This window comes from Fringilla coelebs (genome assembly GCF_963513975.1).
Source record: "Fringilla coelebs genome assembly, chromosome: 6".
Lineage (NCBI taxonomy): Eukaryota > Metazoa > Chordata > Aves > Passeriformes > Fringillidae > Fringilla > Fringilla coelebs.
Window position 1 is genome coordinate 16,554,313 of NC_140034.1, and position 16,232 is coordinate 16,570,544.

The 16,232-nt window shown below is 45.4% G+C and overlaps 1 protein-coding gene across 4 annotated transcripts in view; it reads left to right on the forward strand.

Moving 5' to 3' along the window:
* Nucleotides 1-14,465: 14,465 nt before the first annotated feature.
* TC2N (tandem C2 domains, nuclear) overlaps nucleotides 14,466-16,232 on the forward strand; it is a 31,614-nt gene continuing 29,847 nt past the window's right edge. For 2 of the 4 annotated variants that reach the window (XM_084207859.1, XM_084207862.1), the window contains exon 1: nucleotides 14,683-14,820. The gene's annotated coding sequence lies outside the window, so the exon portion shown is untranslated. Of the gene's footprint in view, nucleotides 14,604-14,682; nucleotides 14,821-14,889; nucleotides 14,924-16,232 lie in introns of those variants that run through there. The other 2 variants (XM_084207860.1, XM_084207861.1) reach the window with 2 other exon arrangements.

Genomic DNA, 16,232 nt, shown 5'->3' on the forward strand with positions numbered 1-16,232 from the left:
AACCGCCATAACATCTTTCATCACTCACTATCACTCCAGCCAACTTAAACTTTGCCAAAATATATGCCAATCTCAAAATAATAAATTACTAGCAGTTTATAACATCTAAACTCTCTATTTCCTAGTCAGGGGTCTGTTTTCAATAGACCATTGCAGACTCAAATATTACAGCAATTCTCACCAAATAAAAAAAAGCAGGCTACGCATGTCAGGTTTTTACAGTATGAAAGCTAAAATGTAAACATGCAACTGTTTCATATATTCATGTTCTTCTTTGAGGCCAGGACTCCTCAAAAGCAGACAGAATTCCAGGTCTGCTCAGAAAATGATTCTTTACTCTAATCCACTGCTGATGATTTTCTAACATGAAGAGTTTTGCCATATGGTTAATGGCCAGTGTTGTGCCCAGCACCAAGGGAGAGCACAGAGCCTGGTCTGGGTGTGTGGGGCTTCCCCTGGCTCTGCTTGCTCAGGCTGGCAGAGCTGCTCCCTTGCCAAGCAGGGAAGGGACAGCTCTTTGCCTCTCCTGCCTGTCAGCTGTCATGTCTGTTTGAACATGGGTTCTCAGCAGAAAAACTGCCCTCCACTGTGTGTTTGTACAGCGCCTATTGCCTATGCAATAACTGGAATAAAGGTAAAAGAAAGCAGATATGGCAGTAATCTTTGATACAGATAACAATAACTGGGAAGGAGAAGCTGTTTTGATAAATGAAAAAATTGGTTCATGATAGTTGGGTTAGGTGCAGAGGGAGTAGAATGAACCCTATCATCTGCCTATTTGACTTTGAGATATTTTTAGGGAATTGGCCTTTTTGACACCGACAACAAAATGTTATTTCACCCAAGGGTTTCCTGGAACCCCCAGAATCGCTTTTCAGCTGGTGATTTTCACTGACTACAATAACTTTGTTTAAAAAACTCAACTTCTTTTGAGAACCTGGTCACCTACCATCACTGAGTGTAGTGTTCATACAAGCTCTCTCCTCTTCAGTTGGAGTCCTGTATTCACATTTACCTTTTTTTTGACTTAGCCTTCAGAAGAGCCAAATTTTATTGTCTCATAAACATGGTATCAGCATCAGCAGAACTTGTATAATAATTTTTCTCTGTCTAGAGCTGGCAGAACAATACAATCAGTACAATTTGTGGTCATGCAAGTTCTCCAGTCTGGCTTATTCACAGAATATGCTACTGTGTATCTTTCACAGCATGGAGCTGTATTAGAGCACTAGGAAAATACATAAACACAATAACATAAAGATGTTTAAAAAAAAAAAGGAATAAAAGTATGCCCTAATGTTATTCAATCTTGACAGGCCTAATTGTCAAAATACATCTCTATTCTCTATGGACAAGCCCCTCAGGTGGTGTTAATCTGCATGACTGATGCTTTTCAATGAAAAGACAATAAGCATCCTTAGAATCTTCCCTATGTTTGTGTAAAGTACTGACATGTATCTGTATACAGGAGAATTTACAGAAGCTACAGAAGTGGTGCTGTGGCTCTGCATGTGGAAGTCAAAGAGCTGTAAGGCAACACGGCACAAGCAAACTCTGTTTCCTCATCTGACACAGGTCCAGACAAGTGTTTTACACCTGTTACATTTTGTTGTTTTATGTCTTTGAACCAATTTTGAACAGCTCAACCCCAAAGCAGGTGCCATGCATGAAGATTGAGGATGATGGCCATAACTGGACTTTTGGAGATTCTGCAGAACCCTGCCTCAGAAAGGTGACACGTGCCAAAGGGTCAGTGCCACAGGGGGTGTAATGGTCCAGAGGCGTTTGTGTGGGGATGTCAGTGACAGCTGACTGCTCTCTGCACCTGCCCCTTTCCTCACCTGTGCCAGTGCAGAGTGTAACTGAAGTTTTTAACTGTGCACATCAGCTGTGGAAATCTCACCAACTCCCATTCTTAGCTCAAACTTCTGAGGTCCCTCTAGTAGTTTGCAAACTGATCCCCCTGGGTAATTCAACAAATACTGGTGAAGCCACACGAGGAAGAGTTTGGGTACAGCTTTTACACCAGGAAGTAAATAATGATGCAGTAACCTCATTGTAAGAATTGAGGAATGCATCTGAGTAGCAAAGGGATCTGTAGGAAACACTACAGCAATTAATAACTCCTGAAATATTCAATCTCTTCCAATTCCCTTTCCCATATCCCTGAGCTCACTCATTTTCCCTTTCTGGTTTGTCCTGGACAAATGATCTCATTACGCTCATGCACTGCAAGCACATGCTGAGTTAACTCCACTTCCCTGGCACTTAACAGTTGCTTTTGGAGATCAGTTGTTGGCCATTTGCCTTTTCTAGGGCCTGACTGACCTCAATTACTCTTCTCATACCCAGGGAAGAGCCATTATTTTCCCACCATGTTATTCTGCAGCCACCACCTGTTCAAGGTTTTCATGTGTTTCACTGGAGGTGCAGGCACTGCCATGCTCTAAGCACTCTTACAACAAAGTATGAGCTGGGAATGGCTGAAGGGATTGCCCAGCCTGCTGGTAGAGCCTGGCTTTATGAATAGGATTTTAAAAACCCCACAACTCCTCAGTTTTGAAGGTGAAAGATGCTCTTCTGAGTACAGATTTTCTCTGGAAATGGCATCTGTTATTGTCTTGGCTTGATAGTCTCAGGGTGTTTGAAGAAGTCTGATAAGGACATGCTTATGCAATACACCCTTAGGCTTTACAAACCTTGGATGAGGTTTTTCCAGTTTGCAAACAGAGTACGTGGCCCAAGTCAGATAGAGGAGTTCAATGTGATCATCACTGTCCTGAAGTCAGTGATCACTAAACACCTCACCTCAGGTCTGGATTTAGCCCAGTTTTATTTCAAGTCTCAAATCTCAGTGTCAGTGGTATAAATGTAAGCAGATATGTATTATTTTTAGAGTAGAGCTGAAAGCTTCTTTCCTGTAAATAAAAAATAGTGTGATTGCAGGATCTCTTTCTTTGTGGGCACTATCTTTGGGTTCTTTGTGATTTCCTGAGATAACATTTCTTCTGGTATTTCAAGACGCACATGGATGTGTTTCCATGAATGATTCCTCACTCCTGCTCTTCAAAGGCCAGCCCAGGCACTAGATTTTGTTTTGTTAAAACATGAAGCTACACCCAAGCCTCTGCAGAGTCACATCATGGATAGGAATGGTTCCCCTCTGTAACCTATGAGGGATTTTGTTGACTTCCTTGAGATTCTGCAGTGTTCCATGCATGTGTTTGTCCAGACTGGGACCTTAGTCTGGAGATTGTTCATCATCAACTTTCTGCATATGTTCTCCAACCAACATGTGAAATCATAGCTACAAAGGTTAGTTTTTGACAGAAGTCTTCAAAGCATGGTGTTTCTTGGCTGCCTACACATAATGCAAACCCAATTCAAAACTCCAGGACCAGAGTTCCCCAGTCTTCATGAGAAATTCCTGTTTTTCAGAAACATTTTGGTCAGTAAACTTGCTTTGTAGATTATGTGAAATGCAAACAAAAAGGAAGAAGGCCTGCCAAGACGACACAGATTTGTTATTAAAATCAGTATTCCCAAGAATACTGGAATATAATTCATCATTTAAAAATATTCCTTTGGACCCTGACATCTGATGCCATTCGAGAAGAGCAGGGGGACAGAAAAACTGACTCCTTCCAAAACAACAGCAGCTGCTCAACAGAGATCCCTGGGCTCCTACAGTGACCAGAAACACCTGCTGGCCCAAGTCTACACACCAGGTCAGCGAGGAACAAACAAAGCTCTTAGAGACATAGAGCTGAAGGAGAGGTAATTTCACTGACTTCTGAATGATATCAAGTGCAGATTTACTTCATAATGTCTATAAAATTTCTCACTGCATTTATGCATCTGTATAAAGGCAAAATTTAAAATTACCAAAATTAAAAGGACCAAGCTGTTACCTACCACACACATATCACAGGCAGGAAGCTTTAGTGTATCTCTCTGCCTTTCCTCAGGGTTGTGCTCACTTGGAATTACCCAGCCTGATTTGGTGCAAGTTCACAGTGGTGTAAGTGACGGCATTTGGTTTACAGCAGCGTAGTCATACCCATGGATACAAGAGAATTACAGAGGGATACAATTACAATTGAACCAGAAAGTTAATAAAAAACAGCTTGGTGATTAGTTAACCTTCAGTACTTTGGTTATGATGTCATTGACATGGACAAAAATATTCAACCAGAAACACAAAATATTAAAAAGGAGATTATCTCCTTAGAAACATAAGTACCTATATAGCCTATAAATAGCTCTGGAATTAAGACATCCCAGACAACATCTGTAAAAGGAAGAATTCACTCCTTGACCTTGTCTCCCACAGCAGGATTAAGCACAGTTGATCCATATCAGGATACAGACACAATGGCTGTTTGATGGTGGAGCCAAGAAAGAGGCAGGCACGGCCAGAGGCAAGGGGGAGCCACACTAAGATAATGTAAAAGTCCTAAAGAATGCTCTCGGTGTGCAGGATCTCTGAGACAGATCTCTCCTGCTGTATGAAGCATTTTAGCCCTGCCTGGGAAATACAATCACTTAAAAAAAAATGGGTGGCAGGGCATGGGGGAGGATGGCAGAATTCATGTGTTTGAATGCAGAATCAGTTGACAAAAAAATGATGCCCTGGCCAATCTGTCACCTAATGAGATGCATTGGATACCAGAAACCTCTAAGTGCAATTTTAGGTGTAGCACCTTTAGTATCACCTTATTCCAAGAGTTTATCCTGCAGCCAGTAGAGATGGAAGGAGGAGGATTCACTGCCCAGCTCAAAGGATGCTCCTTAGTGTTGCTGCTGGAACAGTCTTTCCCCTAACTCTTACTTGCAACCTGTCTGGATTAATAAGCATGTTATATTTTGAAGCCTTCTTTTCTTTTAATTTTTTTTAAGAATAATTTTGTATTGTAGTTTTAAAAGGATAGTTTTAATGTCCCTCATCCTATCCCTTTGGCCTATAACCATTACTTGATTTCTAGCAGAAAATGAGCTTTTAAGGCTTGTATTGTTCTACAGCTCGTGAACAATTTGCATTTAATAACAGTAGGGAGTATTTTAAAGGGTTTTTTTAAAATAAATATGTTGTTAACAAAAATAATAATTGAATTCTAGTTTATTTTGATCATTAAATGGTTTGGTGGTGTTCATACAAGATCACTGCAAGTATGCATGAGAGAATTATGTAGCCTGTTTGGAAAGCAAGGTGAATGGGGATCAGTGATACTGGTACACCTCCTGGTCATAAACACCAGTAACATATGGGCATTAGCAGAGAAAACTTCAAAGCAAAATACAATTAATTTTCCAGAGGCTAATTTTCTTTCACAGTTTTTATGTTGTGCAGTTGTCCATAAATGGAGGTACCTGTGTGTATTTTACCTTCATTTCCTGGTGGGTTTATATGTGATAAGGCTCAAATTAATATTTTGTGTAATACTGCTTTATCTGTACTAGGAGCTTGACGTATCTGAGGCATTTCTTCCCCCTGCAATTTCACTGAAGGATGGAGAAGGTCACTGATTCTGAGGGTGGGGATGGCTCCCTTGCCCCATTCCCCCTCAAGCACCAGCTATGCTTTACCCACCACATTTGGAGGGTGTACAGGAGGGTGTGCAGGCTGCATGCCTTGGAAGTATTCCCAGAGAATCCCAGGAGATGAGCTCTCCTCCCAGCCTGACATGGTGCCATACCCCTCTCCCAGTTGCCCTGGGTCTTTGGAGCCATTGAAGGCAGGGGTTTGTACAGTGACTGTGAAGCTACGGCCAGAATTTGGCTTCCAACTGGCAGAATAAACTTGTCTCCATAACAAGTAGTGTTAATAAAAGATAATTTAGACTGAACTGGTTTCCTCATATATAAATCATTAACCAGAGGCTAGCTCTCACTCCTGCCTGCACTGCAATTCTTATGACTTCAGTACAACAAAGGCTTTTCCACCCACATGATACTCAATGACCCATGCCTAATGAGGTTTGGGTTTCTTGCTTGGGTTTGTGTTTTGCAGGTGGAATGCTCTTATTTCAGCAATTTGCAAGGACAGCCAAAACTGGAGCTGGTTTGCATTGTGGAAAGTGAAGGCACTTAGGCCACACAGTGTCTCTCTCACATTCTCATCACTCAAATAACTCACTGCAAAGTGAGGGAGGCCATTGACTGGCTTGTGATGATTTACAAGGCACTCTGCAAGCTGATCTGCACTCAAAGAGAGCGCCGCCGCTCATTGCCAGTGTCACCAGAAGGCGTCATTTCCCTTCACTACACTGCAAACACATTAATTCTGAATCACATGCTCAAGAAAAATTACACTGAAATGAGCACACATGCAAACTGAAAGAGGAGAGGCCCAGTGCAGGAATGCTGAACTACAAAATTTCTCTTCAAGAGAAGAAAACAACTCTCTAGAACTACTCAAAGAAAATGAGAAAGTAGGTGTGACCCTTGATCAAAGGCTTACAGCTCTACAGTCCACTCTGGTTGAATGGCCTGATGAGTGAAGGTAACAAGGGGCTGGTGCTCCACTGAATGTGGCAGAGAATGGACACTTCACAAAACACAGCTGCTCTGACTTTGCTGTTGACATACATCTGAAGTAGCCCAATACAGGTTTTCCACCCCTGAGTCACTTTATCTAGTCGTTTAGAATTTGCTTTTCATGTTGTTATTTCACATACTACCATGTCTGTCCGACATGGGCTTGCACAGGGACTGAATAGTGTGATCCCCTCCCCTTTGTTGCTCTTTCACTGTGCAAGGCCAATCTGTTCTGACAGTGTCCTCCCTGCTAGGGAGGTGGAGCTCTGTGGATAAGGAAATTGTCTCTCCAAAGCTGACTCACGAATGTGGACAAACCTGAAATAGGTTGTACTCAATCTTCTGTCAGTGCTATCCAGCCAGCTGGTAAAGGACACAGCACTGCTGGGGTTTTGCTGGGCTATAAAACTGACACCCTGCAGGGCTTTAACCTCCTGCTGCACTTCCTTAAGGGTAAACTCTGAATTGTATTTCCTTGAGAAGTCCCACGGGCTGTATTCTGTGTACCAGAACTCCTGCTATCTCCTCCCTCTGTGTTTTTGGTGGCACCAGTTCCTCCTCAGCCCTGCAAGTACTGCTGAATGTTGTTAACCTGTCCTTGGTGTCAGCCTGCACACAACCAAATCAGCGATGGAAAAAATGAGCCTACGTGTTTTTTTCCAGGAAGTCAGACAGCAGCTCCCTGTCTCATACAGGTGAACACTTTCTCACGCCAGTTACTCATTAGGACAGCAAGTGTGATCTCAGCTCTTTCACAATGATGTTTATAGTCTGTGCGCTGTTTGTAAGGACTGTTCTGAATGGTAGCTGGCTGCTGATCTTTAACAGCACTTCTGCACTCACATTTTTACTCTTTCTAGCCTGTTTTATTCCTCCTTTCTTGGGCTCTGGCAAGGCTCAGTCACCATACCATCCCAAAATCATCATCAAGGCCTCCTAAAATCCAGTACTAAAACACGTCCTCCATCTGCCTGCTAATAAAAACCCTTGTCACTCATGGGATCACCATGTCAGTTGAAGCAAAAGAACAGCCACAGCTTTGGCTGAGAAGTGTTTGGTCAGGTTTTCTAAGATCTTGAAGAACTAATTTAATAAATCCTTACTTGCTTGTATGACTGCACCTTCCACGTTCTCCATGAAAGAAAAGCTCCACGCTTTTCATTCTGTCACTTGGATACAAATGCACATGGTTTTAATGTGAACTTAAATAAATCCTTGAGCTGCAGTGAAATAATTAACCCTTCACCCTTGAATTCCTTGCTACCATACAATCTAGTTTTTATAGAGCTGAGTTAAAGCAATAGTGAGGACTGAAAATACTTGAGGCAAGTGGGTATTTGGTCACCATGGAAAGCCAGCCTTAGTCATACATTTATAAACTTTTGGGCTTGGGGTAAATAGCATAGCAAAGATACTGTATCCCACAAACAAATATTTGTACCTACAGTTATTGGGGCTGACTCAGGATTCTTGAAAATAATCTCTGAAGAAAATACTACCAAGAATAAATAACCTGCAGTTTTCAGCTGTTAAACTTCCTGGTAAAACACTGGTTTGTGACACCTGCACCCATCCACTCAGATGTATCATTGAGTGGTACCAAGATGTAACCCATTTTAGTGTCTCTCAAGGGCTGTATGTTCTCTCCTCTCTGAATGTTTTTGTATGCAACCAAACAGGTTAAACATGCAAATCCTCCCCTTTGCAGTGAGAGTTCATCCTTACTCCTGCCCTGCAGCCCCTGGTGATATCAGCAAGGGCTGTGGCACATTTACCTCCCTGTGATTCTGGGTGCAAGGCTGAGGAGCAGCACAGGCAAGGCTGGGAACGTGGGCAGCAGGTTGGTTTTCCCTTCTTGCCCGTACCTCAAGAGTGCTGCATTCTGGTGTTTTTACCTGGGAAAGGAGCAGAACAACCTGCAGCTGGGTTAAAGTGTTAACATTAGGGTAGAGTGGGCTGGTAACTCCTGTTTCTAGTTATGGCATTTCTTGAATGGCTGTAAGTACCTTGCCTTTCCCAGAGGGATGTGCCCAAAGCTCTAGTTTGGAGGTCAGTGTGTGTTCTCCTTTTGAACCAAGCAATTTTTGATGGAAGAACAGCATTCCAGCTTCTGTGAGCAACCAGTCACTGGCTTCCATGGATCTTCTTCTGAGCTCCCTCACTTCAATGGGACCAGGAGGCTTTAAATTGCAGTGATTTCTGTAATGGCTATTTGTCATCACCCCCTCTCAGCAAGGTAAATGAGGTTTGCTTTCACCTGAAAATAGGAGGCAAAAAAAAAAAAGTTTTTTACAACTGGAAACAGTAAATTATGTTTGTGCTTTTGGGCCTTTTTCTTGACTCAGTCCCTTTCAGAAAGGATCTTTTGTGCGCACGGGTGACACCTGGCTGGCCTCTTCTTCCTGGGGATGGGAACATCTGCTCCTCCTCGGGCAGCCCTGTGTCTGCTTTTGGGAGACAGGCCAGCCCTGAGGCTCTCAGCAGGCTCTAGAGAGATGGTGGTGTGAAAATACAGGGCAGGGAGCAGCACCTGGCCCCAAGGTCCCAGGAAGAGAGAGGGGAGGAGAGGGCCCAGGCAGGTGCTTGCCCTTTGCTTGGACAGGCTGGGACCCAGGACCTGAGTAGCCTGGGACAGGGCAAGCTGCCTCCTACCCCCTCTTCCACACTGAAAGGGCATTTTTGGGCAGTGTCACAAGCAAGTGGGACTGTAACAGGGATTGGGAAGACATCCCAGAAGTAGCCCACGAGGTGGCACAACCCCAGCCTAGTGGGAGAGCGTTTTCTTGGGATAAAAACAGCCCAGGGAGCAGTGCCCAGGCAGGGAAAGGGCTGTGCCTGTGAGGTTTTCACTGGCATGGCTGAGACAGGGGAGAGAGGATAAAGTGCAGCAGTGACAGCCTCCAGCTCCCCCCAGCCCCAGGAAGGTGTTGGATGCCTCGGGCTGGGGATGCTGCCCAGCTCACTGCCCGGGGTGCAGAGGGCTGGCCTGGCTTCCCACTCAGCCCCAGCTCCCCCAGCTCCTGAGGCTCCCTGCCAGTTCCCTCCCTTCATAGAGCAGGGTGTAAGAAAGCACAGACAAGCGTGTAAGGCTCTGCCTGCATTTGGACTTCCCCCTTCAGTCCATTTCTAACTGCAGCATTTCAGCCCCACAGATCTGCACTGCTGACTGGTCACAGCTCGCATTCCTTGATGTGCTTTTACATCAGGTGCAACTGAAATAGTTCTGTAAGATCTCTTATGTCTCTGGCTTGTAAAATGCAGTCATTTCTTACTAGGTTACACTAATATTTCGTAATTCATTCTTAATATTATTCTTCAATAAAGCTCTGCACAAACAATCCATCCCACAGGAGGAACTTCTGCCAGATCCCAGATGTCAAACACATTTTCTTCAAATACGGGAGTTCGTGACCTTTTATGTTTGTTAATGTGACGCCATGGAAATTATTTATAATAAATAAGCATATTTCAGAGTCAGGTGTTCCATGGGCCCTTTTTCAGCGATACAACAGCCTTTCCTGAAACAGGTCTTTCCTGTTTTGTTGTAGGGGTGTTTTTCCCCTAACAATGAAGGTTTGGGAACAGTTTGAAACCCTGTTATTGAACCAAGTCCAACTACTGCACTGAAAGGTAGACAGGAATTCTTAAGATAATTAATCTTTCATATCTTTCCTGAAATCAGCAGCAAATAAGGTTCTTTCTCTTTTATCCTGAACCCTGAAAAATTTAATTTTTAAACTGCAGACTATATAAATATATTGTCTTACAGCATCGAATCAAAGAGGAAACTACTGGAATTGTTTGGATCTAAATTATACATTTGATATGCCAACTGATTTTTGATGTAGCAAGCTCATTTTAGAGCTGGGCTAGAACAACCTATCCACAATCTTCCAGGTATAAGACCTATAAAAAGTATCTGAAGGGGTCAATATGTTGATAACATTTAGTCTTATCTTTTTTCAGTAGATGTGACAATGTCCTCCCAAACCTGTGCCAGATTAAGAGCATCTGGCTCTTAATGAAGTCAGGCAAGAAAAGGATAAGATTAGAAAACGCTGCAAGGAGCACACTTTGGGTCTGTTACATCCTTTTCTGAACTACACATAAAGGTTTATAACACCTCCTGGGTTTGTTGGATTCATCATCTTGGATCCATAGACACCAGCAGCAGCAGCAAAAGTCTCCTGAGGAGGAAACAGAACCATTTGCTCCTGCACCCACAGTTACTCCTGTTCACCCCTCTGGGCTGAAGCTGATGGCCTGTGCAGAGCAGCAGATTGTGCCTCGGTGATTATCCACCCTGGAACCTTCCCTCAGCTTTGGACAGCTTGGGGCCGGCAGCCACTGACGATGTTAAAGGCCACTGTGGAGCACAGAAGGACTGCTGCAGCTCACACAGACCTGGGACTGGCTGTGGAGAGACAGGACCAAAGTGTTCTGGTGCACAAAGGATGAGCCCTCCTCGGATTTATCATCAGAATGTGTTAATGATGTGTGCATGCAAAGAAAATCTGCCTTACAGCATAAGGCAAAACATAACAAGCCAGAAAATCTATTTTCAAATTCACAGTGCAGCAAATCTGAATGAGATAAAGAGAGTGTCTAATTTGAACAGCAGAGTATCTCCATGTAATTGCTTGTCTAGGCATTGTAGCAACATTTTCAAATGGTACTGGACATTGTGCAATAAAGCTGTCCTTCTGCAGCTCTGGGAGAAGGCAACTGGCTACAGCCTCAGATGGTGGGCAGAATTACAACAGGTAATGTCAAGAAAGTGTGATGTTAAACATGCATTTGATAAAAGGAGAAAATAAAAAATAATAGTCACGGACTGAATTATAGCAGTTTTCTCTAATGAAGTGTGTGGACCACACCCAGCATCTGTGGCAGAGGAGGGAAGGTGTCAGCTAAACCCAAAGGTTATGATGGGAATGGAAAGAAACCAGGCTCCAGCTGAGAGCAGGACAAGGAGGATGAGGAAACAGTTTCATGTTGCTCCCAAAACACCCTCAGGGGACAAAGATTACTGCTGCAAAAACTTTAATGGTAGTAAAATCCTCTGGCTGCAGAAGTTGTTTGTAACAAAGGTGTATTAACTTCTTTGAGACTTTAGCTAAAACCGCTCTGCCATTTCACTGAAATCTAAGTTGCGAAATCCTTTTTTTCCTCTCAAAAAGTCTCAGCCTCAGAAAGCCAAAATCAGTGGTTACACAGGGAGTTGGGCTGTGAGATGGTGTAGGCTGTGTGCTGGACTGTCCTGATAACGCCCTGCTTTCAGGTCCTGATGGCTGAGCTCATCACTTGGCTACTGCCATGTACACTGGAATTTAACTCTGATCACAAGTACATCACTTGATGTTCGTTTTTGCAACTAAAATATTTCATAAGTAGTGGTGTTAAATGCTTGCTTGCTCTGAAGGATTCTCAGCTGGGAGCGAGCTGGGAAAGCTATTTGGAATCAGCTGCTTAATTTCATGTAATTCTTCATAAACTAGGCAAGAACTTCTAAGCAATTATGTCTTCCACTTTTGTGCTTAAAAGATTTCAGTGTGCTCTGTGCAAACATTGATCCAACCTCTGAACTCCTTGAGTTCTGACATGGAAGTTGGCATGTCAGTAAGTGTGCACAGGTGGTGGGATCAGGTTTCCGATGCAAAGGATCACGTGGGAGAATTCAGTCCGAATTTATTCAAAGCTGCAGCCTCCATCAGCATTCCCGCTGAAAACTTTGTTCACTGGAGCATTTGCAGAGAGTGAAGAAAAAGGGTCTTAATCTGTTTGAAAGTGTTTGCAGATGTAAATAATTACTCAAGCTTTGTGTCAGTATTTATACGTGGGGTTTTTATTATTTCAGGTCCAGTTCCTAAAGGTTTGAGGCCCAGAGATGATAATACAGACTCCTGCTTGCAGCTACTTTCTATAGTCTTCTGGCTACTTCTCTTTCAACAAGAAAAACACTGGGAAGTTGTAATCCAATAGCATAAACAGGCTCAGCAGCAAGTGAAAAATTCTGTGGTGCAGAGGTTCAAAACAGATGAGACAGGCCTCACTGGGGAATATGAGAGGTGAAGCATAGCCCAGACTAATAAATTCTCTTCTGTTGGCCCTGCATGGGTCTGCTCAAGTATTTCAGCCCTGCGTTTCTGGAGCTGAGAGTGCTGTGGTTTGGGAGAGCCAGCCAAGAGCAGCCCAGTTTATGAGCTCGCTCTTAGTGCTGGGGGTGCCTGGAGCAGGAGCAGCTGCAGAGACCCAGGAATGAGTGAGGATGGGCGGCTGCAATGACAGCCTGGAATGGTCACCAGAGGAGAGGGGAGACGACAGCAGGAGCCAGGGAGGCAGGGGAACATCACCAGCTTTGTGAGGCAAGGTGTAGTTACAGAAAGATACAGCGGAGCAGGGAGCGCTCTGGGCGCTGCCAGGAGGCTGGCAGGGAAGCGAGATCATATTTGCAGCTGACAAGAAAAGAGGTAAATTGGTTTAATGCTGATCTTCAGCCTAGGTTTGTTTGCAACAAAAACCTTTCAAGGAAGGAGGGAGGTTTGTCTCCCATCCCAGCTATAAACATCACAGCACAGTAATACTCTCCCCATGCACACAAGATCAGGTTGTCCACATCCCTTACCATGCACAGCTGAATTCTGTGTGTATTGAAACAAACTTCCCAATTTTCAAGCAGCTGAAAAGACTGAAAGATGTCCCAAACCATCAGAAGAGCCACGGAGATGTGTTAATAGGCCCTCTCAAATTACAGGGCACGGTCTTGCCTGGATGAAGAAGGAAGGTCATGTTGCAAACTGGTTTTTTTCCTCTAACTGCCTTGTCAAAAATACCGCTTTTAATGTCTTTTCCTTCATCACAGAGGCAACCTGCAGTCCCAATGGACGGCTGCTGCTGCCCTGCAACTCCAGCAGCTGGAGAAGGGTTCAGGCAGGACTGGAAGTCATTGAGAGCCCAAAAAACCCTGGAGCACGACAATGCCGAGGTAACTTGATAGCAGCAAGCTGCATACAGGGGCCTTATCAGTAGTTTAACAACACACTTCTGTGAACAGTGAAAATAAAGCTGTTTGGTCGTGTAAATTAATCCAGTGAGATGCCTTGAAATGTGTGATTAATGCGCACCTCAGGAGCACTCAGATCGTTCTGGAAGCATACCAGGTGACTGGTATTTCTTTAAACAGTGACCATTCATAACCTCATGAGTTCCATTACCAGGAGGCAGAGCCTCTCTGCTATGTGATACCAGCACTTGCAACTGGCTCTGAGCAGAGATGAACAGAGATGCTTTGTCAGCTCAGAATTTATAAGTCTGTGCTTTTGGCAGAGGGTCTCTCTCCCCTCGCAGTGGCTCTGGAGCTTGAAGTAGCTGTGTTACACTGCATGATGACAGGCATGAAATTCTTAGTTAGCAGCAGATCTGTGGTGTTATTAAATTTAAAATGAAAAATATTGTAACAAGAAAAAATACGGTCTTGGTGAAGGGGGAAGCCACTAAAGACTGCAAATCAAGACCTGTTAGGACAACTGTGCAAAACTTCAGTGACTGGAAATTTAAATGCTCTCAGAGTGTAAACAACATTTCTTTGGGGCAATATACACTTTTCCCTACTAATTCAGCCCCACCTTTTCCTCATATTTGCCTCTTGGGGTATTGTTCCAGTTACCAAAACTAGAATCAAGGAGAAACCACCTCGACACTTTGAGAACTTTTCCTTCCTGCAAAGGAATTTCCAAACCAGAACTTCCTGCTGAAAGTTCTAAACCAATCGGCTGTGTGTGATCCCTAAATTACCCTACAAACTGTGCACTCTAGTGGCAGGGGCTCTCTCACGTGTCCGTGTGAAGCCTAACACGGATCCATATTCCGACTGGACATGCCGTTTTCTAAGAACATTGTAAAACATTAAAAATTCGCTTTTTGGCTCTAAAACAGAAGCCTGGTTGTGTTCTAGCAAAGCGAGGGGCAGCTCCGGACCGACTTTGCAGGTGTCACGGTCCAGCAAGAGCCAAGGAAGAGTCCCCGGCAGCCATTTGGAGGCAAGCTTGCCCCAGCGAGTGGCTCAGGTGAGGCGGGAGAGTCCCGAGCCGCCGGGGAAACTCCCCCTGGGCGATAGCGATCGGTGAGTAAGCGCCGGGGGAGCGCCCCGGGCCGGCCGGGCGGCAGTGCCCGCCCGAGCAGCGCGGGGAGCGGCGGGGAGAGCGGCACCGGCTCCGGCTCCGGCTCCGTCCCCATCGTGCGGCAGCTCCGGCGGGCAGAGGGGCCGGCAGCGCCATCCAGCAGGTACTGGTACCGGTACCGGGCAGCGCCATCCCTGCAGGTACCGGTACCGGGCAGAGCCATCCAGCAGGTACTGGTGCCGGTACCGGGCAGCGCCATCCAGCAGGTACTGGTACCGGTACCGGGCAGAGCCATCCAGCAGGTACCGGTACCGGGCAGAGCCATCCCAGCAGGTACCGGCACCGGGCTGGGCAGCGCCATCCCAGCAGGTACCGGTACCGGGCAGAACCATCCCTGCAGGTACCGGTACCGGGCAGCGCCATCCCAGCAGGTACCGGTACCGGGCGGCAGCGCCATCCCTGCAGGTACCGGTACCGGGCCGGGCAGCGCCATCCCAGCAGGTACCGGTACCGGGCGGCAGCGCCATCCCAGCAGGTACCGGTACCGGGCCGGCAGCGCCATCCCAGCAGGTACCGGTACCGGGCCGGCAGCGCCATCCCAGCAGGTACCGGTACCGGGCAGCGCCATTCCAGCAGGTACCGAGCCGGCAGCGCCATCCCAGCAGGTACCGGTACCGGGCCGGCAGCGGGGCCAGGGCAGGATCCCCGTCCGGGGGCTGCGGGCAGGGCAGGGCACGGAGGTGCGGGGAGCCGGAGCTGCCCCGGCGGAGGCGGCCGAGTGTCCGTGATTCCCATCGACTTTGGGAGGTGTAGGCAGGTAGGGAAGTGGTAACTATTTTGAAGTACTGGGGAATTGAATTTTCATTCAAATTAGGTCCGAGGTTCAGTTGTACTTAGAGCAGTTTCGACGTGGTATTGCTGCATGAAAATGGCCTTCTAAAATTCAAATGTTCTGTGTGAATTAGCAGCTAAGTGTTGTCACAGGCCAGCAATAGCTAATTAGATCATCTACACTTCAAGTAATTAGAGATGTGGTTTAGCCACAACTCCAAAGGAAGTTGTGAATATAGCTAGACAGCTTCCCTCTTCGCGGGAGGAAGTTAGCATCAGAAAACACATATTTATTGAAGTTATGTCCAAGAGCACTGCTAAAGCAGCAGGTATAGTTGTAAGCTGTTTCAAGCTGTCCTGCTCACAGCTGTTAAATCCATACTATGAAGCTGGATTCTTGGGTGTTTGGGATCACCCTGGTTGTTGAGCAGCAATCTGAAATAAATACCATCATTAATTAAGCTGGTCTTGTAACTCTCCTTTGATGTGGATTTGATTTCTCTAGATAAGAATGAGAAGGTTGGTATTGTGACTGTTCCTACAATGCACACTTCCAGTCAGCCTGCTGTAATTGTGCAGGAAAACAACAAGGTCTCAGGGATGTCTGCACCCATACCTTGGAGCTGGACCCTTGCAGTCCCAACCCTCAGTGCAGGCTCAGTGACACTTGCTGAATGCATTGAGGTTTGCTGCTTTATGTGCCTTTAGTTTTTTCAGTGGTGATTAGCTGGGTGTCCAAGCTGT